This window comes from Propithecus coquereli, unplaced genomic scaffold (assembly GCF_000956105.1).
Source record: "Propithecus coquereli isolate 6110/MARCELLA unplaced genomic scaffold, Pcoq_1.0 Scaffold169, whole genome shotgun sequence".
Lineage (NCBI taxonomy): Eukaryota > Metazoa > Chordata > Mammalia > Primates > Indriidae > Propithecus > Propithecus coquereli.
Genome location: NW_012141524.1, coordinates 2,863,743 through 2,886,089, shown reverse-complemented (window position 1 = coordinate 2,886,089; position 22,347 = coordinate 2,863,743). Strand labels below are relative to the sequence as shown.

Genomic DNA, 22,347 nt, shown 5'->3' with positions numbered 1-22,347 from the left:
AAGGAAGGAGAAATCAAGTGTGCCTCTTTGGGTTTCAACTCGAGCAAACAGAAAAATGATAGTGCCACATACAGAGATGGGTAAAACTGGAGGAGAAACGGGTTGCACAGGAAAAGCAGATTTGAGAGCTCTATTTTGGACATGTTAAGTCTGAAATGACTGTTACTCGTTTGCCTTCTGTTAACACCTTCTTTAGATAAGGCAAAGTGCAATACAAGAGATGAAGTTTTAGCTTTCACTATAAATGCATAGTAATATCGAAGCCTGATAGAGTTTCAAATAGATTGGGCAGTTTTGCTTTTGTGAGATTACATCTCCTCCTTAATCATCTTCATCACCCATTCCTTGGGATGAGTCATTGCTACAGATTGTTCAACTAATCCATCATATGATTTTTAATTGTGACCATAATACATGTAGTTGCACCAGAAAAGCAACAGAGACATAAATACATTAAAAAATAAAATTTGCCTACTGGTCACTCATAGCCTGCTGAGCAAAAGTAACTAACATTTTTGTATATATCCTTTCCAACCCATTTCTAAGCATGCACAAACATACGTGTGTATGGTTGTTTCTTTAGTTAAAGAACATCACACTGCATGGATTGTTCTGCAAATATTTTGCAACTCATGGACAGCCTTTCATTTCATTAGATAGACTTGTCTTACTATTTCTAATGATAGCATAGTATTCCATGGTATGAATAGTCCATATCTTGTTAAACTGGTCATTGCCTTAGGGAACATGTTTTAATCTAATTCATTATATTAATTTCTCTTATTTTACTCTTGGGGGGAACTTTATCTCAAAATTCAGAACATCTCTTATTTCTAAAATGTTCCTTCTTGTCATTTTCACGTGCTGGCTTCAGTGGGAAACCCAGTGTGGTTTAGTAGAAGGATCTTGGGGTTTAAAGAAACAGAAAGAGAGAGACCTAGAGTCAAATCCTTGCTCTATACTTTACTCCCATTATCATCTCAGGCAAGTAAAATCGGATTAAATAATATCAGCCATATCTTGTGGTTATGAGAATTAAATGAGATAATGCATATAAAATGCCTGGCACAAGGTAAGCATTCCTCAAATGTTAATTCTTTTCCCTTAGGATCCAGACATACCATGAAAGGGGTTTCAAGTTACAAATAAATACTGGAGTGCTTATCTCAGTAACTTTAACTGGACAAAGTCATAAAACAAATGGAAAAGTATACCCTTTAATGCTATGCAATACCTAGTCTTGAAGTTCTTGAGAAATATCCATTACTCAGTCTCCAATTATTCCCTTTTTTTCCAACTGAAAGAACATCTATAAAATGAAGAAACTTAAGAATCAGCTAAATCCTCCTTTGAAAAAAATAAAACACACAGAAGAGAATCTATCTAGTTAAAAACCTTCAAAAGATGAAGATCTTCCTAATCCATGCCACATAATTCCAGTTTTAAGAATTAATGCCTGCCTGATTGTGTTTCTCATATCCAAGTTAATTTCCTAATTTTATAAAAACTTTCATTTAGTTCAATAGAGATGGAAATAGATGTTTTAAACTAGTATTTAAGATCAGATTATTATATCACTTCACAGCATTCACATTTTAAGATTTATCATTATAGATGGGGAGAAAAAGTGTTATTTATCAGCCACCAACCTTTCTTGGGTGGTGTGACCATATTTCACCCTGCACCGATTTATAAACTGGGTTTAATTATGCACAAGTGTGTGCACACGATTATATCTTGTTAAGCATTTTTTGCTAAGTTTTTGATAAACAGCCAATCGTGGCATGTCATCAAAGCCTGAGAAGACTAAATAAGAAGATTGTTTAACAAGAATTTAAATACATTCATGTTTGAAAGAATCATTAAAATGTTTTCCTTAGTCTTGATGCATTTGGTAGTTCTTCAGAAAATCTACCATCAACACTCGTATGTAGTGTTTATTCCAAATTGTTGCAAATATATATATTTTGAAGTTTGTTTAGTGAGGGTCAGGGGATGTAATGAAGTGCCAAAAATTCCACTTGACCTACGTACTCTACAGTCAACAAAATAGCACTCCATTTGTGCAGAGTTCTGAGTTAAACACTCTCTCAAAGCAGAGCAGCTAACAACTGAGAAAGCTTAACACAGCACAGTGGAGCTAGAAGGTGGATGTAAATCCTGTCCACAAAAGCCAGAAGTTTTAAAGAATTGTGATTATATTAAGCATAAGATTGCACAATGGCTGCACAGGCTGAATAGTCACAAAGTCTAGAGTCTTTACTCTTAATCAAACTCAAGGTCAAGTCCTATGCTTCTGCTATCATAGCTTGAGACCAGGAATTCAGAATAAGCTATCATCTCACAATGCCATCAACCAGAAATCTTTATTAATGGCCACTTTCACAAATTGACATTACAGTGATAGGCCCTGGAAGGTCCTGTGGTACCTTCTGAATCATCGTATAAATGGCAAAACTATCTCTACAAAATATACGTGTCAAATGCATTTTCCTGTAGCCTGCTTCTTTGGAAGGCCAGGGAGGCAGAGTGAAGATGAAGTTAATGGGAAGGAGGACCTAGAAAGATGGTTTACTTGCTGATGGGTAGTAGCTGGAGGTTGAGAGCCAGTCAAAGGAGTTAAGTAAGAAATAGGGTACCACTAAAATTTTATGTACCAGAAAATTGCATGATGTTCTCAGTGTTTATGAAAGAGTCATCTGACAACAGAATACAGGGTGAAAAAGACAGGAGAAAAGAACCCAGGAGGCCCCATGGAAGCTGTAGTTGGATCAGAATGAGTGACGGACATTCATTGGAAAGAAACAGTCCACATCTTGAGATTTTTCAAAGAAAAAGTCCATGTAATTTTTATTTCTCTCATTTCTTTATCCCCCATCTCCAGTCAGCCATATAGAAAAGTCTGAGCTTTCAATGATGGGTAATTGCGAAAATAGCCCCCTGAGAGCAATAAAAAAAGCAAAAGGAGATATTGTTCAGAAGGGTTCCCTTTTCCCTATTTTGCAAAAGTAGACAGGGAAAAGAGGAAGATGAGATATAGAAAGCAAATAAAATAGGTTAATCCCATTTTGGCAAGTGCGTATTGAATCAAGCCCTCTATATTGGCGTTCCCAACCCCCAGGCCGTATACCTCCCAAGTTCCACTTCCCCTTCACCCTCCCACCCCCATCCCTGGTCTATGGAAAAATTGTCTCCCATGAAACCAGTCCCTGGTGCCAAAAAGCTTGGGGACTGCTGCACTATAATGCCGCTGGTTGGGATGTATCAGGCATCATATTGGGAAAACCCTATATGTAACGTATTTCAAGAATAAAGACCTCTCAAATTTTTGTACCTTTTGAACAAGTCATATAAAGGGGAAAAGTTATGCAGATAAAATTGTTTATGACAACACTATTGCAATGGTGGAAACTTAGAAACAACATGAGTGTTTACTGATAGGGAAAGGGTTATATAGAACATGGCACATCATATCAGCTTGGTAAAACACAATTTATGGTCTTTTTTCTTTTTTTTTTGCTTTGAAATGCTTGGGGAAATGCTTATGTGAAGTTCAATAAAATCAGAGGTACAATATTTTATATACTCAAAGAGAGTATAATTATAAATATGTGAAAAAAGTCATGCATGTAGAAAAGACTATAAAAATATTTGCTGAAATGTTATATTTCTTTGAGTTGTTGGATTAGGAGAGTTTTTTTCACGTGTTTGTTTTTCTCTCCTAACAATGGTATACAAGGCGACATTGAGGTTAAGGGAACAAAGAAAACAGGCTTTGAAGTTAGGCAGACCTGAATGTGAGTGTTTGCTGTGCCACTTACTGGAGGTGTAACCTTGGCCAAGTCACTCAAATCTAAGTTTCCATTTTCTCATCTGTAAAAGGGAGATTATAATTGAACCCATCCCTGTAGTGAGGAGTTTATGAATAATACTTTTAATGGGTCTTGCACAGTACCTCGTACATACATAATAGGTACTAATAAACATTATATAATAGGTATTATTTTTATAATGAGGAAAATATAAAATAATTTTTAATGAAATAAGTATAAGAAGAATTGCCGAAACAATATGGGGTAAATTACTGCCAAATATCCTGGCTGCCAGAAAATTCTTTATCCCAACTCAGAATCTTTTTCCAAAACTTGAGTTTCCTTACTGGCCTAACTCAGACAGTTTCCCAGAGTCCCAATGAGGCTGTTTTCACATGTTTGACAAGCCACATGACACCCACATCCTTGTACCCAATCCTAGCTCTTTCTGTCACTGACTTCCTATTAACCTGGTGGACATGTCCCATGGACTCAGTTCCCACTCTTCACCTGTCAGGTGATAGTTTGCTGAGATGATCATCTGGTCTGCCTTACTTTGGGGCAGGCATGAGTCTTCCGGGGCTTCTTATCAAGAGCCTCCTGTTACAGCAGTTTCCTAGGGACAGTTCTTTTGCCATGTTGTCTAACTTATCAGAATGATTCTCATGGTGACAATTTCCTGCCAAGCAGAACAGAACACTGGCTTTGTGAAAGCCTGGTAGGTGAGATATTTTGAAGCCAGCAGGACCTTACCCTAAAACTCAGTCAATAGTGTAAACACTCTTAGAATCCTATCAACTACATATCCACCTAGGCCTGGTGCTGCCCTTTTAAAGTACTGGAATTTTTGTTGCCACTGCTATTAGTGAGGTAGTCTAGATATTGCTAAAGTCTTTTTCCACATTTTTATTTCCAAGATAAAAATAATACATGATAATTACACAAAATTTAGAAAATAAATATTCAAGTATTTCCATGGAGCTAAATTAGACTGGTTAGCCAGATTTACTTTGTGGCATGCATTTTGAAAGTCAAAACAATCTCAAATTTTTAAGGGAAGAAAGGACACAAAAGAACATTCGTGTATACATTCATGCATGTACATGTTATTCTGGAAATTCAAAGTGTCTTAGAAATGGGATCTTTGAATAACATGAAATAATGCCATTCATCAATTTTTGAAAATAGCCTTGGAAGAGTATACTTGCTGTAGGTTTTAGGTGCCAATAAACATTCTTGTAGGAGACTTGCACTTTGTAAAATAGGTTGAAAAGAGAGCTAAAATCTTCCCTTTTGCATGGGCTCTAAGAAAATTGTCCAGCTGTTCATAGAATTCCAAGGTGAAAAAATGATATGGCTGAATAGACAAAGCTCATGGAAGCATGCCAATTGAATGCTTCATTGAAAGGAGAAACTGTTGAGCTATGGCTATTTTGTGAGAGTAAACTGATATTTAAAGCTTCTCTGTGGTCTTCATGGATATTAAATAAAATATTCTACAAAAGCATGTCAGAAGCAACTTAAATGATGATGAACTAGAAATAAAGGGGTTGTGTGAGGAAACAATGGCGAGGAAGTAATTCATCCACCCTATCTTTAAAATGGCAGAGTGGGCATTTCTGATATTTGGGGGAAAAATATTAGATGTGGTTAAGGAATGTACTTCAAAGCCCACAAGCTGTCGCGCTTCTCTCTGGTTGTCCGGGCCAGTGGCTGATGGCACTGCCTCCCATCTAGGCCTCTGAATGTTCAGCTCTGCAGTGCTTTGGAGCAGGGTATGTTTTTCTGTGCTGTCTCTGGCACTCCGTTCTTTTTCTGTACACTTTGGTCTTTCACCCAACCACAATACCTGATATCCAAAGACTTTCAGGCCATGGGTATTTTTACTGGAAAATGAGGAACCTGTGCACATTGTTATTTTCTTTCACTCTCTCTTTTTTCTTTTCCTTCTACCCCCGCCACCCCCCTGCTCCTGAGGGACAGGGGTTGCAAGTTGTTTGAAATAAGCCAGAAGCTTAATAGCTCCTTTGCTTGTGTATTTGAAATGGCACCCTAATCACTTTGAAGAGCTAATGTACTTCCTATGGGCCTGAGATTCCTCAACCGGACTCCCATGGCAGAATTTGGTCTGGTAGTTAAGAAAATTAATTACTCTGATCGCGAGGGTGAAGCAATAGTTCCCAACTCCCCGTAGTAATCATTAAAATGTCATCTACTTAGGAGACATCTTGGCACAGGATTTATAAGTTTTGTGAGCTGGGGATGAAGGTTCAGTGATCCTTCCAATGGCGTATCCTTGTTCTAGAGGAAGGCTCTGGGAGATAAGGTATTAAGACGGGAGTGAAATTATTACTTTAGATCTTTAGATTTAACATTTGAATGGTAACATTTACCACTGAGTAAAAGGAAACAACAAAACTTAAAGTTGCTACTGTCCCATCTGTCACTGTCTTTGTTATTATTAGTGATGGTCCTCCTCATGGAGCCAAATTTACCTAAGAGGTAAATTTTTTAGTTGTCCCACCCTCCTCCACTGTGAATCTTGGCCTTTTACCTAATGGAAAGAATTCTGAATCATAAGACATAGGCTTGAGTCCCAACCTCAGCCCTTAGAAACTGTGCAACATTGAGAAAATCTTTTAAAGCTTCTAACTCTCCCTTTTGTTCATGTGTGAAATAGGGCAAATTCACATTCGTGAAAATGTTTAACTGTAGAATCCTACCCACTAATTCCTTCAGGAAGTCTTAAATGAGAGCCTACTGTATTCCAGGCCTAAACGAAATCAGCTGTTGGCAAACTGTGACCCGTGGGCCATGTCTAGCCTGCCTCCTGGGTTTGTCAACAAAGTTTTATTGGAACACACACACCTCTTTGTTTTTGTGTCACTTATGGCTGCTTTCACACTACGATGGTAAGAATCTAATAGCCACAACAAGTTGTACAAGGCCAAAAATATTTACTATTTGACTCTTGACAGAAAAAAACCCGCTGACCTCTCAACTCAATGCTAGAGGCATAAAAAGTACTCTTACCCTCACACATCTTACAGTTTCCTGAGGTAGATAAATGAGTATACAATCATAGCAAATATGGTACAATATCACAAGATGCTATGAGACTACTAAGTGAGAGCTGAAAGTTAGCTTAGAGAAATCAAAGAACGCCTCAAAGAAGACATGAAACAGGCTATGTTTAAAAATGTCAGTTTGGTAGATAACAGGCCTGCTATAAGCAGAGAGAATACTGTGCGTAAAGGCCTGAAGGAGAGCCATAGTGATGAGGAAACGGTGAGTCCACTGGAATGGTTAGAGAATTGAGAATCATGAAGAGAAGTGGCAGAGTATGAGCCTCAAATGCTATAAGCGAGTGAAATTGTGAAGAACATCATATGCTCTGCTAAGAAGTTTGAAATTCTTTTGATAGACATTAGGAAAATCACTGAAGGATGTGAAGTGGGGAGATAAGGTGATGAGATTTGTATTTATAAAGATCACAGTTTTTATAAGAGTGAAGGATGGTAGGAGGACACCACCAGAGGGAGTGAAAACAGTGACGAGGCTGACATAACAGTCCATGCCAGCGATCCCCAGCTAAGGGGGCGGTGGGGAGAGTGGAGGAAAGGGATGGATGCCAGAGGCATGGAGGAGATGGATTCAACAGGACGTGCTCTCCAAGTACATGCAAGAGGTTAAGAAGAGGGAGGAGTCCAGGATGGCACCCCAGTTTTTAACTAGCTGAATGGTGATATCCTTAACTCACATCACCTACAGGAAAAGGACCAAATTGGAGGCATGAAAGAAGCTGGAATCTGGGGGACATGATGTGATTGGGTCATTGTTGTATTCTATTAGCAAAATCCAGTAAAGCAGCAGTCCCCAGCCTTTTGGGAACCAGGGACAATCGGTTTCACGGAAGACAACTTTTCCACAGCGACATGCCATGCGGGGCAGGGCAGGTGGAGGGCAGGGAGGCAGAGCTCAGGTGGCGAGGCAAACAATGGGGACTGGCTGTAAATACAGATGAAACTTCACTCCTTAGCATGCCACTAACCACCTGCTGTGCAAAGTTTCATGGAAGACTATTTTTCCACAGATGGGGGGTGGAGCTCAGGAGGTGACATGAGTGCCTCCTGCTGTGCGTCCCGGTTCCTAACAGCCCACCGACCAGTACCAGTTGGTGGCCCAGGGGTTGGGGACCACAGTAGTAAAGGATTTTGGGAATGCAGAAAAGGTGATTGAGATCTAGGTATGAATTTGGGAATTGTTTGGGAATTGTCAGTTTAAAGATAGTAATGGAGTAAAGTCATTAGTAACCTCAAGGGACAGTGTGAGCCTAGAAAAGAATTGAGGACAGATTTCTAGAGACCTCTGACCTTGAAGGGGTGCTCAGAGGAAGGGATACCAGGAAAGAAGTCTGAGAATGGCATTCGTGTTGATAGAAAGGAAATTTGGCAAGAGCAGAATTATTATATTCTGTGATTAAAGCTACTAATTCCACAAAGGAGGCCTAGGAAGTTCTCATGATAACAGGACATTGAGCAGAGTTTCTAACAATGATAAGCCACCATTCTTAACTTCATCCTTCAGCTTTTCGAAAATCGTAGGAATAACCATAATAATGTAGCAGGAAAAAATGATACTCTGTAGCATAGTCAGATCCAGAAAATATTGGTGAGAATGGAAATTATTAATATAAAGAACTGACCTGGCTCCTTCTGCTCTTAGAGCATTGGCTCCAAAAGGACAGGCATTTGTGTCATTTTCATTCCAGCTGCATTCCCAGAGCCTAATACAGTATCTCACACGTTGTAGATACTCAATAATTTTTGTCAAATAAATGGAATCATGTGACTTCATTGAACAAGATGATGATAATCTAATCTAACTAGTGAGTGGTTCCAGGTAAGATCAACTTTTTGTTTTGTTTTGTTTTGTTTTTTGTTTTTTTTTTTTGTTTTTGAGACAGAGTCTCAATCTGTTGCCCGGGCTAGAGTGAGTGCCGTGGCGTCAGCCTAGCTCACAGCAACCTCACACTCCTGGGCTCAAGCGATCCTTCTGCCTCAGCCTCCCGAGTAGCTGGGACTACAGGCATGTGCCACCATGCCCGGCTAATTTTTTTTTCTATATATTTTTAGGTGTCTGATTAATTTCTTTCTATTTTTAGTAGAGATGGGGTCTTGCTCTTGCTTAGGCTGGTCTCGACCTCCTGAGCTCGAACAATCCGCCCCCCACGGCCTCCCAGAGTGCTAGGATAACAGGCGTGAGCCACCGCGCCCGGCCTAAGATCAACTTTTCAAGCCTGGAGTCGTAGAAACCTAATGTATTTCAGAGTAGTACTAGGGAATATTACCAATACCCCATTTTGAGGGTATTAGTAAGTAAGATGTTTCTCTTGAGTTTATCTCCCCTCATCTGATATTTATCTTTTCATCATGATAACGAGAAGAGGAACACACTTTTGATTGTAAAAAAAGGCTATTAATGCTAAGACTGCGTGCTAAGAGGGTGCAAGCGCAACCATGAATAAGTGCTAAAAGAGGTTGGCCATACTGAGGAAGCCTCAGTCCGGGAATCCGTGACCACCCACCAGTGATGGGTGGAGCCTGGTAGATCAGTTACTGCAGCACACGGTGAGATTGCCAGTTCTCAGCCTGTTAGAGCAATTACTGCAGCACACGGTGAGATTGCCAGTTCTTGGGATTTCCTGATTATTTGGGATTAGTAATGGATCTTGGAATATACAAATTTATTTTTACATCCTCTTTCACAATTCCCATTACTAAATTAAAGAACCCTTACCACTCCTACCTCTGATCAGGTCAACCCCAACCTCCCTGTGCATCATTTGTTTGAGATCAATATCAACTTCCTACTACCTTGAATTATTTAGCATCAGATAAAGAAAAAAAAATCACCTTGATTACAAAAGCTTGCCCACTGCTTTTAAATGTATAAAGAAATTTGGTTCCCCCATTTTATGGAGCAGAGACATAGCAAACTTCAAAGTGGAAAGGGGAAAAAATCAACCAGACCTCAAGTCACCTGATTTCCAGTCCACTAGACCACACTCTGCTTTCTTGCCAATACTAATACTCGATTGCGTTTCCAGGGAAGAAGGAATGGTAAAACAAAGGGTGAGAAAGACAAGCCAACTGTGATAGAGGCACAAGCCAATCCCTGGAATTCTCTTTTTTTAATTGAACACCAGATATAATCCCAGCCCTTTACATAAAATTACCTAATTAATCCTAATTAATTAGTAAACCCTCATATTTATAGAAGAGGTTTTCTTAGTGTCTGTCCTCTCTTCGTCCTTCCCTGCCAGATACATTGCTTTCCATCTCCAAAGCACCAAGGAAAGTTTTGTTTTTAAGGGTTTTTTTTAAAAACAAGCACATCATTCGTTAGTGCTTGTGTGCATGTGTGCATAGATGCACACTCAGAAAGAGCGTGTTTTTTAAAAGACAGTGATGGTGCTGCCTTTTACCACCTTCTTTCTCCTCTTTAAATGGAAAGCACTGAACCCAGATGCCCAGCCACGGAAGATATTCTTCCAGAAGCAGCATCTGGCCTCCTGGCAAGCCCGGCAGGCGAGTTGTTTGGGGAGCACTGCCGTTGTCTCTCGGTCTGTCACGTGTAGCAGATACCATGGCCTCTCTGGCTGCCATGTCCAGCCAGCTGCCAATTCCTCTCGGCTCACCTTTAATTCTGACAAACCAGTTCCCTCATTTTCCTTTCTTACTGGACTTATTTTTCTCTCTGCTGCCCATAAGAATTTCAGGATCAGCCTCATTCTTCATTGCTTTCCGCCTGACACCTTCCTCTCTGGGCCTCTGTCTTTTGAACCCAAGTGAAAATCTCAGCCATTTAGTCCTACATTAAAATAGGTTCTTTTTAATAATATTTCTTAGCCACTTCTTGCCGGCGAAGCTCCTCATAAACTGTGGGGCTGTTCCCTGAAAAGAAAAACAAAACATTCCATTCTAGTAATTTATTCTGGTCTGTACACAAGACATGAAAGTATTCTTGACATTTGTGTATTATTTAGTTAAATCATGTTGGCTCCCCACATCCTTGTCACGTTGAACAAAAGAGCATCACAGGACTGAAAAAGACGAGACAACGCTGCAGTTAGTCGAGGCTGTGCAGCCTTTACAAACAGCACCCGCTTCAGGAAGCTACATTTTTTAAAGTAGCTTCCTTTTTTTTTTACCTGTTAATATGTATTTCTTTTAATTGTGAAGGATTTTGTGGGGTTTTTTATGGATAATTGTTAAGAACACAGAGTCCGATGGTAGCCCACGCAACAGGAAGCAGTGACAAGGTGCTGACAAGTCCGGCAGCACTACCCAGAATGCAGAGGAGAAAGCAGAAATTAGAGCTGCAGGGTGACATCCAGGAATAGTTAACACAGGGTATCTGCAGATTTCCATGTTGCTGGGTTTTTTTTTTTTTTTCCCTCATGCAAGAAAAAAGTTCAGATTGTATATGAGATTTCAGATGTCAAGACCGTAATGTCTAGGCTGAGAAAAGACTGGAGTTGAGCAGTGGACAGGAGGAAATCTCAGCCATAAATAACAACTAGTCTGCTGCCATTAGCAGATCCACCCCACACGTGACTTTGAAGCGGTACACAACTCAAACCCAGGGCTGAACTTGAATGAGAGACTCTGGGGGGCAAGGAAAGGAGTTTAGAGGCGGTTGGGGTCAGGCCATTGGGAAAATCTACTTTGAAAGCATCTATATAACAGTAGAGCCCAAATTTAAGATTAGAACTTCTAAGCCTATTTTATTTCTGTCTTGATGACATTTTTTGGTCTATAATTTTTCCACAGTTTCACTCGTTAACATGTAAAAAGGAAGTCAAAAATACATACAGAACTCACATGCTTTACGTTAAATATTGCCCCTGGTATAGAGATTCCTGTATCTCACTTCTAGTGATTTATCCTCCCTTTCTGTGTGCTACCCACGTTGTTTTTAACTAAGCTGTTTTCTCATATATTTCCCCTTTCTTTTCTCTGCCTTTCCTCCCGATATTCATCATCATCCTCCAATTCTTTCTCTTGTCCCTTACTATGAGAACTCACTTCACTTTCAAAGCATTGTTGCCCACATCATCCATCCACCCATTTATTCATGAAACAAATACATACTGAGTGCTTGTTATGTGATAGATGCTGAGCTGGAAAGAAAGACAATTTCACCAGGAAAGCAATAAACCCCTAGGATCTGGGAACCTCCCTGCCCCTATGTGGGAATGTTCACATCCCTCAATCTCATTCTCAATCCCAACTTCCTGCTGTGCATCCCCCTTCTTCTAACAGGGATTTGCAAACCAGCCTGCCTTCTACAGACTTTCAGTCAGTCCATCCATCGAAGTGAGTAAGCCCCTGTTCTTCTCTGCCATTTTCAAAAAGATCAAGTAGAACACTTTGGGACAGAACCATTGCAAGGAGTAGGGAAAACATAGCGCTGGTTTTCTGGCACTAAAAACACTTTTTCTCCTGCTTTCCGTGAATTGATTGTCAACATACACCTCTTAATAAATAGTCTTCCCTTTATCAATTTTGTTCACTCATTTATTTATTTCATGTATTGATTTTCATTTGCCTCCCATAGAGTTTGGGGTGTGAAAAGATAAAAGAAATTACTCTAAAGGAATTTTTGTCTAATTAATTTATGTCCCTATTCTTAGTCATCAAAACATTACATTTGCTCACATAGTAAAAAGACATGCAAAGAGATAGTTGACCTAAATCTGATTTTTTTTCCATCTGGACACTTTTTTCACAATCATTTTACATTTTAGAAAAATTCCACTCTCACACATATCTCTTCTCTGATGAGAGCACAACTCTGCTCTCTTGGCTTCCTGCTCACCTTTTTCCATTTCTCTTTTATTTCCAACTGCCATTGCAGAGCCATAGGTACTTCCACGGTGCTGACCCTGGAGTCATCAGAAAGGGATTCCATTCTCTCTCCTGGCGCCACATTTCCTGTTTAGGGTCGGACATCCCCCATAGGGATATAGAGGCATTTTACTGAAAGTTTACATCTCCCACTCTATTTTTCTAACTAGTGGGAAAAGAGAAGTAAAACGCGTGCCCTGTTTTCTCTGACCTCACCCTCCTTTCATATCACACTGAAAATAACCAATTCCTTGCGTGCCAAGCTCTTAAAGCAATTCATACTTCCCTGGCAATCACAGAAATTTACCTTCATCTTAGCAGAGGAAGGCCTGTTTTCTCTACCCATTATCACATTCTTTTTATTCTCTGCATGGGTCCCCCCCAACACCCTGTAATAGGCTAGGTAAGCTTAGAAGCAAGTGGTTACATAGAGAAAATAAAGAAATGTTCATTGTCATGTTCTAGGAATTTCTGATCCCAAAGCACTTTTATCCAAGAAATGGCAATATATAGAAAACTGGCGTGCATTTGTGCGTGGGACTGTGGGTACTGAGGAGTGTGGGGGTGGGGTAGGAGATGACCTAAGAGAGCATTTTGCTCATCACGAATGCAGCCACCTGAAAAACACCAGCTAATTAGCAGTCTGTAGCCACACAACACAGCAGTTTAGTACAAGAAGTGAACAATACTTTACCTAATTGAAACTACAGAGCAGACTTAGGTAGGCTGCATGCAATTACACAGACTGGAAGCCAGCCAGGACACCGAGGATAACAATCCCTTCTCTCACAAAAAGCACCACGGGAACTTTAATGACCACAAGTGGTAAGGGCCACCATCCTGCATCCCATCTGAAAGGCCTTACCCCTCACCACCCAGGCTCCCTCAGATGAGCCTAATGGTGTCGACTAATTGGCTTGGAAAAAAGACTGCCCTCTGTCGATGCAGATGCACCTGTGCTGTGTGACTCATTCACCGGGCTCAGGAAACACACTTTGAAGTTTGAGAGTGGTAGGGGATTCAAACGAGTGAGGACATCGAGGGGGTCAAGTGACGGACAGTGGGAACCGTGAAGTCCCCTCTGCCTGCCCATCCTGTGGCCAGCACTACTGCCGCCTGAGCATCCCTAAAAGAAGCTCGGGGCTTCTCAAACATCAATGTTCTCAAAAATCAAATCGCCCAGGAATCTTGTTCAAAATGCAGATCCCAATTCAGGAGGTCTGGGAGGGGGACTGAGATTCTGCATAAAAACAACCTCCCGGGAAACACTGCTGCTGCCGGTCCGGGGACCGTACTTTCAGAAATCCAGTTGTGCAGGAAAAAGGACCGAGAAAGCAAAGGCTAGGAAAAAAGAAAGAGGACTTTAAAATAAGATTGGACACCCAGAATTATCAGGTTCACTTCATTTTTCCTAAGAACTAAATGAAGCAGAAACATGGAACGTCCAAAATAATAATCCAATCCAAAACCTACTCCTAGAATGTCTTGTACTATAGGGGTCCCTGAACATGCTTAATAAATGAGATACCTACTCCTAACAGTGTTAGTATTAATATTCTCCACCCACTGGTTAGTGCTGAAGCAAAGGGACAGCAGCAGTGGTCTGTGATGACCTCCACAGCCAAAACTGTCTGGATTTCAAGACGAAGACAAGATGGCAGAATGCAGATTGTCAAAGCTTAACCCGTGAACAGTGAAGGGAGTGATCATTTTTTTCAAAGTTTTGTGAAATAAAATCAGAGTTGCTAAAAAAATATCTGGGAATGGGCCATTTTTAGGCTTATATTATGCAAATAGTGTTTATTGCTGTGTGCTACCTGGGCTTTCATGATAAAGCCTAAATATGTCATTAAAGATTTTTAATTGTTGGTTGGACTAGTGATTATATTCTTTAGTTATTTCCTAAGTGCTTTTACACTAATATCTGCATATTTTGTGACTTCTTAATGATAGAATTCACTTTAGATGTTTGAGAAGAAACACACAAGCACACACACACTTAAAAAGCAAGACCCAATTATTCACTGGTTGAAGCAGTATGATTTCCTACGTTCAGACGTGCTGTAAACATGCTGTAAACTAGATAAGGCTGGAGTTTAAATATACATTAATCCTAATATGTACCTCATCAGTATAGCTGCAAAAATACCATTACTTGCCAATGATACATAAATTTGAGATATCATTCAAAATATATCATTTGAAATGCTCGGCTATCAAAAGCTAGCATGGTAAAGTACATATACAAGAAGCAGCAGCATTTAAGCATCAATGAGTCAAGAGTATCTACAGAGTGCCTACCCTGTGCTCCATACAGCACAAGGAAGAGTGGGGAAGATAAAAGAAATATAAAAGAGGAAGTCTAAGGTTCTGCCTCTGCAGAGCTACTAATCTAACAGAGGACTAAAAACTTAAGAAAAAAATAGTAGAGAATAATTGTTCAACAGTATGCACCACTGATGATTCAAATGGGGAGAAATGGGCAAAAAGAGATGAGAATTATCCCATGAAAGGTGGAGCTGGGGGGATTTGAGAAGCACAGGGATGGTCTGTGGGACAGCTAGAGAAGAGCCAAGTGGGTGGCAGGATGTGGCCATGACCAGCCAGTCCTGTGTCCAGAGTCAAAGGTGAAGTAGAGACCTGAGTGCAGGCAGAGCCCGAGTTATGGGTGGGGCTGGCAGAAAAGTTGGAATGTGATGTCTCAGGCAGGTTATTGCAATGTTGAAGAGTGTGAATTCTGCTTTTGTCTGTGTTTTAAGTGCAGTCGTGCACCGTGTAATGATGGACATGTCTGTCGGTGACAGACGGCATGTAAGATGGTGGTCCCATAAGATTATAAGGCAGTATTTTACTGTACCTTTTCTATGTTTAGATATGTTTAGACACACAAATACTTATTGTTGTGTTACAAGTGCCTGCAAGAGTCAGTACAGTCACATGCTGTACAGCAGGCTCTACCGCGTAGCCTAGGTGTTTAGTAGGCTGTACCATCCGGGAGCGTGTAAGTACACTCTGCGAAGCTCACACAATGACAAAACTTGCCTAATGACACCTTCCTTGGAAGGTGTCCCTGTCGCTAAATGACACATGAATGCATATCTTTCAATTTATTCAAGCGTCCTGTGTAAGGTGGATTTGGGGAAGGAGGGATGGAAGGAGGAGGCCAGAGCAAAGCTGGAAAGCCAGCAGTCACCTTGACATGACTAGAGAGAAGTTGTCCCGTGTTGGCTGTGGAGCTAAGAGGGAAAAGAGCAATTCCTAGGAGACTTCAAAGTGTGCCAAGAGTATTTGCTGGCATGTTTGATGTGATGCAGGAAGGACTGGGAAGTGTTTGGGATGGTGCCAAGGGGTCATCTATAGACTAAACAGAGTGGTGATGCCACTGACCAAACCGGCTCATCTGTGTACTCTTACTGAGCACCAACTGTGTGCCAGGCACTGTTCTAGGAGCTTACAATACATTGATAAACTTAGCAGAAATCATCCTCGCCCTTATCAGGGATTACATAATACACATAATATAAGCAAATAAATAAAGCAAATCAACACCATAAACAAGGAAATGCTATAGTCTAGTAGAAGGCGATAATTGCTAAGGAACTAGAAAGTAGGGCAGAGTAAGGAGGATTAGGAGTGCTGTGGGGTGGTTTATAGTAATAAATAAGGTCGTTGGGATGGACCTCATTGAGAAGGTGAGATCTGAGGAAAGACTTGAGGGAAGGGAGGGCGTTAGTGAAGAGAAGACCCCGCGTCAAAGCATTCCAGGCAGCACGAACATGGGGACTTGGTGTGTTTGAGACCCCACAGAGCAAGGAGGCCAGCAGGGCTAGAGCCAAGTGAGGGCACAGAGAGGAGGAAGAGGACAGGAGTCACGTCTTGACAAGGCCAGATCACCTAGGGCCTTGGAGGCTTGTGCGAGCATTTAGTCTTTGGATCTGAGTTGAAAAGAAAGGGGGAGCCAGTTGCAGAGTTTTTAGCAGGAATGACATGAACTGACTTCAGTTTTTTAAAAAAAAATCACTGTGTTGAGAATATATTCTAAGAAAACAAGGGTAGACACAGGAAAACCAGCTTGAAAACTATTTAAAACACCCAGTTACCAATCTAATGAGTGGACAATGCTGCATGCACTTGCCTCTGGATAGGCTGAGAGAATCAAACGCCCTGGGCTTTAGCCCCACGTTGGACATGAGCTTCCAGAATGACTGTAGGCACATTGTTTCACTTCTCAGCCACTGTTTTATCATCTTTAGCATGGAAATAACACATAGCTTTACCTGTTTTCTAGTGTGTGTGAGTGTATATGTAAATGACCTAAACAAAGTGAAAGCCAAGAGTATATACAATATTGTTCAAATTTGGCATAGTAGGAAATTCAAGCATAGAGTCCAGCCCAGGCACTTGATCTTGCACTGAGTCCAGGAGATAGAGTGGACAGAGCACTAGATTCAAAACCAGAAAACCTGAGTTTGTGTCCTGGGTTTATGACTCTAACCATGTCACCTTGGATAACAGCTTCTTGGAGCCTCGGTTTCCTCTTCTGTGTTAAAGAACATTGCAATAGCTATACCTCAAAAGACTTTTAGAAAATTCAGTTGCATGTAATGAAAGCCCATCATAGGCTGTAAATCACCAAAGAGAGGAAGTTGTTTTTTACACCCCCACCCTTATCCCAAGGCTCCTACTGCAATCCTCAATAGCTTTACTCCACCTGGTGTGAAAGTGTAATTAATCCTTCCTCATTTGTAGGTTAGGAATCATGGCTTAGTGGACTTTGTAGTGTCCCATGTAACTTGTGGGCAGTAGAGCAATAGGAGGTATTTAGCAAATCATTTTAGCAAGTGGGTAAGTGAAGGTATGATATTAAAGGAGGAAATGTAGATTTGGGAATTAGCTTTTTAGAGTAAATATTTCAAACCATGAAAGTGCGTGCATTCACCAAGACGGTTCAGAGCCTGAAGAGAAGGGTGGAGTTAAAACAACTTTGGGACAACCATAGTAATAATCACTAAGCAGCAAAGGGAAAAAAATGTAGAAAGTAAACAGATAATTCAGAATGATCAGAATTATATAATAAAAACCTGAAGACTATCATCAAGTAGTAATTCAATAAATAACGCCTGCTCCAAAAGGATTCAAATTTCAATTAGCTGCCATTTCACCAGTCAGAAATTTCTAATAACCATCCATTTATCTAATAACCACACTCTAGCACAGAGATAACTCAAGTTCCTAATGAAAGCTTCAGGATTCAAAAGTTCCTTGTGAATTATCAAAGGATGATAATGTGGTGTCTGTTGTAATTTTAATATTAATTGTGTTGTTTGATTACTGCTAATCCACATATGATACGAAGTGTTTTTGACCAGAGCATTTGCTTAATCAGAACCTTCTATACTCCTTCCAAGTAAAAGTGTTATAGGGAATGAAAGAAAATTGCACCTAAAACCAATTTCCCAGTCTGTTCCTTCAGGACATACTTACCAGTCAATCTTGCAACATATCTAGCCAATAATCTCCATTTCCTCTTCAAAGCCCACTTCTTTGTGTCTTTTTAACTGACATTTTGGAATTCACCTGAAAACACCAACAATTTGCCAAGACAAACTTGGCCTGTGGAGAAGACACCATATTCAACACCAATCTGGAGGAAACAACATACTCAGTTCTTCTAATTCATTATGATTTTAACATTTATTATCACATCATTATCACAATTTGAGGATTATAACTTGTTTCTAGGAAAACTGGCCACTAAGCAATGAAGAGTTAAGACCAGAGAGTTCACTCCCTGTGCCCTTCACTCCTGTCTCCTTATCTCAACCCCTCCTTCCCTGTGGTACCACAAAATGAATAATGCCTTAGACATAGTTTTTGCAATGCTAATATTTGAACAGTAAAAGATACCTTAAGACCTTCATCAAGATTTTTTAAGGCCTCATTTAATGTCAGTGTCAAGGTTCCGTGAAGAATAATTAATATAACAAAACAAGGTCTATGTGCCCATCGATTGCCAGGGAATTTATGCAGGTAACTCATTAATGCTGGAGGGGGTTCTGCATGTAAATCCCGAAGCCTCGATAGGGAAATGGGACCCAGTGATTTTTCCCCCTATAAAAAACACAAACAATGACAAGAATAAAAGCAGATAACCTGAATATCTATACAAACGGCTATATGGCTTGTAAAAGTTTTCCATTTACATCCTGTCACCTCTTCTTTGCACATGTATAAAAGATGGGACAATTATTTCAACAAACCTACTCATATAAATCAATGCAGTTTTGCTGTGGGAAGACTGGGTGTTTAAGGCATTTAATATTTCAGCATCTCCAGATTATCACTGGGATCCATTTCACTTTGTGGTCAAGTGCCTGATTAGCACTGTGACAGGGTATTGGCCATTTTCGTATGAAGATCTGCAAATCCTAGTAAACAAACACCAGTTGGAAAAATTAAGAACAAGTCTGTGGACTGGAATGCACCCTACTTGTAATGGGAACAAAAAGCTGGCAATCAATTCTAAAGAAAAAGCTAAATCACAGCAGAATGACCTACTTTAAGGCATTTGCCAAAGAGGCAGTGTTTTTAGACAGCTCTTCTGAAGTAGCGTCTTTCTGTCTATGCCATCTGCAGATTTATTACTCTGCCTGAAAAAAACAACCAAAAAAAAAAAAAAAAAGCTCTATTCGAATGATACTAAGAGCCTGGTCTATAGGAAAGATTCCAGTATTGTGGGTACCACACCCACACCTACTGATGTGGTCCAAGGTTTTGCTTTAGAGGCACCTAATTAAGAAACCCTGACTCATTTACATGGAGACGTTTGATCTAAATTACACTCCAAACCGCACCAAATTGGGAGCATCTGTGAATGTGAAATGTTTGTTCCCTGTGACGGCTAGAACAGGGCCAGCTCTGGACGGCACATGTTCAAGTGACGAAAAATATTTCACATGTAACGTACTTCTGAGACCCACTTTTCCACTAATAATTCATAGTGAGCCTAACCAGTATCCGTACTTCCACAATTATTTCAGGCTGTGAAAAATTATGTCACTATTTTTTTTTTCTGCAGCTCGAAAAAGGTAGAAGACCACCTACTTTGTTTGTTGTCATTGATAAAAGGCCTAAAGTACAGGCAATAGCAAAAAGGCAAAGCTGGATAGCTCAGAGGCTGGTCATTATACGTATCTCAACTTGAGATCCAAAAATGCAGTGTGGCGATTGGAAGGGCCAAGTCTCTGGGGGTTACCCCCTCATCCCTGCCTTAACTTCTCCAGCCTTTCCACGTGGCTAGCTGGTTGTCAGCAAAGCTTTGCCTCTCAGTTCCACTGAGGCTGTACTTGTGTCCAAAAGAGATAGCCCATAATTCACCTGACAGTGTCATATTTCTAGTGCAATAAGCAGGGTTTCATAGATACAGTCAGTCTCACACTTTGGTACCTGCTGGCCACTTCAGCTTATTAGGCTGTATATCACCTGTGTTTCAGCAGGAGTCCAAGAAACAAGAAAGAAACTTTAAAAAATAATACCAGATCCTTTTGTCTAAGAAAAATATTAATGCATTTATCTGATGTACTGTTTTTTTGCAGTAGCTAGGAGATTTGAATATATTAATATTTTCAGCAGCAGAGCCCAGGGAGCCCAGTTAATAACTTATGCATGGATATATAGATACACTTCAGACAGAGGTAAGGTTTTCAGCTCTCATGTTGGTAATACTCAGAGAGATCGAATGAAAGGGGACTGTTCTCTGTGAGTCTTTGTTGTGGGCATGCATTGTGACAGTATGGAGCCAGAGTTCTTCTGGTTGTCTACACAGCCTGGATTCAATAAACTGTTATATATGCATATTATGACAATGTGGTCAAGGAAACCAGATTTTTTTACTCTACCTTCATGTGCCTGTGTAGCCTAAATCTGGGGCTTATTTTTCTTGTCCCCATTCAGTATGTTAACATATTCATAATTTGATGCAGGTTATGTTCATTTTATAATTAAAGTTATGGACTTAGTTGAGAAAGCATTCAGACTATACTGAATAAAAAATATTTATCTTTTTCTATATTTATACTATAGGGTTCGATGTGAATCTGAAGTCTGGATAATCCCAAAGTGTATTAGTTTGCTAGGGCTGCCATAACACAATACCAGAGACTGTGTAGCTTAAACAACAGAAATTTATTTTTCCACAATTCTGGAAGCTAGAAATCCAAGATCAAGGTGTCAGCAGTTTTGGTTTCTTCTGAGGCCTCTCTCCTTGGCTTGGAGATAGCCACCTCCGTGCTGCTTTGTCCTCACATAGTGTTTCTTCTGTGCTTTTGTGTCCCTAGTGTCTCCGTGTGCCTAAATTTCCTCTTCTTGTAAGGACACCAGTCTGGGTGGATTGGAGCCCATCCTAATGGCCTTATTTTAACTTAATAACCTCTTTAAAGGGTCTGTCTCCAAATGCAGTCACATTGTGAGTTAGTGGGAGTTAGGGCTTCATTAGGGAGTTAGTTAGGGAGTTAGTTAGGGAGGAGGGTTTGAGATAATTTAGGCCACACCACAGATCAAGGGTATATTCATGTCCAAGCTACTGACATGCCCCGTGCCAAGTGTGTTATTTATTTGAGCCCCAAACTAAAACCTAAATTAATTTTAAGTCCATGATATTTTTCCAGTATGCTTTTCAGTCCCATCCTTCATCAGTAAGAAACAATGGTAACTTTCTAAGGGTGAGGGGAGCAAGCAGCAGCATGACTGTTCTCATACCTTCTTGCTAGACTGGAAGGAAGCAGTTCTCTCGTACAGTAAGTGCAACCACAGCGCCCGCCCGAGCCCCACCCCGCCTTCAGGGACCGGTCTAGAGGCATAAGTGCCTCCCGCTCCATTACTGCTGCCCTCCATTAGGAGCAGATAATGCGAGAGATGCCACTTTCACAGTAAAACATTGCACTTACACCACACCTTTCAACTCAGCATTTCCAAATGCTTTAAAAATCATTATTATTTTTATTATTTATTTGTGGAATCCCAGCAGTCTACTCAGCACTGGGAAGTGCAGTGAAAGCCACAGAGCTATGGTCTCTGTTACGCAGACTCAAGCCGACTCTCAAGTTTCCCCCTTGATGTGCCAGGAAAAAGTCTGAAGGTGGATGTTTGCATGTACACGCGTCTCAAGAAAAAAAAAAAATGGGAAAAGACAACTTACCCTGCTACTTAGATACTTGAAGAAATTTAGAAAGAGCCATTTGTTAGTGTTGTTTGGATAAACCAAGGACCAAACCAAGAAAAAAGCAAGAAAGCAAACACAGTTTCAGACCCTAAAAGTCAGAAAATGGAAATGCATTTCCTTAATCAAGAGCATCTACAACAACACTTTTAAAAGGACTATTAAGCAATGCAGGAAGTAGAAATCAATCATCCTCTGCTTATTGTTCACTGGTCATTATTTCCTGGGTCAAATCTGCTTGACACTCGGTTTAATACAGTCTTTCATCAAGTTGAAAGGCCTTACAGAAACTTTCCCTGGGCCACCCACATTTTCCAACACAACTGTTGCCTGGTCCACTTCATTTTTCTTTTCCAAGTTTTTATCATCATTGTATATTATGCCTACTTCTATTGAAACAACTACA

General features: G+C 40.3%; 1 protein-coding gene across 1 annotated transcript in view; it reads left to right on the top strand.

Moving 5' to 3' along the window:
* Positions 1–22,347, top strand: part of ARHGAP15 (Rho GTPase activating protein 15) — a 614,346-nt gene that overhangs the window by 554,816 nt on the left and 37,183 nt on the right. The window lies entirely within an intron of this gene.